The 1,679-nt window shown below is 36.6% G+C and overlaps 1 non-coding gene across 1 annotated transcript; it reads left to right on the top strand.

Moving 5' to 3' along the window:
• The first annotated feature begins 441 nt into the window (after nt 1-441).
• Nucleotides 442-548, top strand: LOC139860658 (small nucleolar RNA R71). The gene has a single exon (XR_011763288.1). It is a non-coding gene; the product is annotated as a small nucleolar RNA R71 (small nucleolar RNA).
• Nucleotides 549-1,679: the final 1,131 nt, after the last annotated feature.

Consider the following 1,679-nt stretch of genomic DNA (forward strand, 5'->3'; position numbering starts at 1 on the left):
TTGAAGTTTGGCCTTGGTAGTTGATAATTATTTTGATAATTATTTCCCGGCCTTTGGTTCATGTAGGAAACATTCTCACGTTGTTCCATCGTTTACTCAATGTGACAATCTTTTGTTAAGTGTGGTCCACCGCATTGCTCACAACTGATTCGTATTGCGTGAATATCTTTAGTCAACTTTTCCATTCGTCTTTCGAAAGCATCTATTTTTGCAAAAACAGAATCAAAGTCATGGCTAAAATCGGCTCTAGCCGCTTTAGATGAACGAAAGATATCTTTTTCTTGATACCACTCATGCTAGTGGGATGCTGTGTTATCAAAGATTTTGTGAGCTTCGATTGCGGTTTTCTTCATAATGGAACCACCAGCTGATGTGTTGATGTCTTTTCGTGTAGTAACATCGCAACCTTGGTAGAATATTTGTCCTATTTGATAAGTATCTAAACCATGCTGAGGACATCCTCTCAACAACTTTCTGAATCTTGTCCATGCCTCATATAGAGTTTCATTTGGCTTTTGAGTGAACGTAACAATTTCTCCTTAAAGTCTCACGGCTTTAGATGCCGGAAAGAATCTTTTAAGAAATTTTTCAACTAAAACATCCCATGTATCAATCGCCCCTTCAGGTAGCAATTCTAACCAATCTTTGGCTTCTCCCTTTAAAGTCCAGGGAAACAACATGAGATAGATCTGTTCATCCTCAACTTCTCTGATTTTGAATAGAGTACAGATCCTATTAAAGGTTCAAAGATGTTCGTTTGGATCTTCTTTTGGTGTACCACTATATTGACATTGATTAGTTACCATGTGTAGGATTTGTCCTTTGATTTCATAATCTGGCGCATTAATGTCTGGCTTAATAATTGTAACGACCCGACAAAATTGTCATTGACGGTGCCGTTAACTTAGGTCCCGTTACGTGGTCGTAGTCCCTATATGAGACACGTTTGACCAAAATTATGTCGCATTCATTCGTAACGTACAAAACTTACAAATTTTAGTTTACCAAACGGATCGACAACAAGTTTAAGTTTACAAAAGTAGTAAAGTATAAATGATATAACTTGCGACATAATTAGTTTAAAATCACAGTTGCTATAAATAGCGTAAGTATGTAAACAAATATGTTTGAATCCAAAGGTGCTATCACTAGCGTATGCATGTATGTATGCTTGACCCCAAGCAAGTTTGAGTGTACGCGGAAGCATGTATCAAATAGCCATGTATGAACCTGAGAAAACATATAGAAAACTATCAACGAAAAACGTTGGTGAAATCATAGGTGTTTGTAATAAACGATGTTTTTGAACCACAAGATTTAGTATTCCCTTAACGTTGATTATCAAAATCATTTGCATTCCAAAAGTATGTTCGCGAGCACCCAATTATCAAGACTTAACGTTTCCTTCCATAGAACCCCATCACAATAGTGTTAGAACATACACTGTTTCTCGAAAATATATTTCATCCGTAGACGGTAGCGAACCGTCCGAAATGAGGGTTTGTCAAACCCGTATGGCCACACAATATAAGTTCTCGCTTACACCCTGCAAGTGTAACTAATGATAATTGAATTGAGAATTTTTGTTCTAACTCGCTGTGGAATGTTTGTTTCATCGTACTTGTGTTCAAAGTATAAAAGTAAGTAGTACAAAATGTAACAAAGTATATGTTTCTCAG

Source organism: Rutidosis leptorrhynchoides, chromosome 7 (assembly GCF_046630445.1).
Source record: "Rutidosis leptorrhynchoides isolate AG116_Rl617_1_P2 chromosome 7, CSIRO_AGI_Rlap_v1, whole genome shotgun sequence".
NCBI lineage: Eukaryota > Viridiplantae > Streptophyta > Magnoliopsida > Asterales > Asteraceae > Rutidosis > Rutidosis leptorrhynchoides.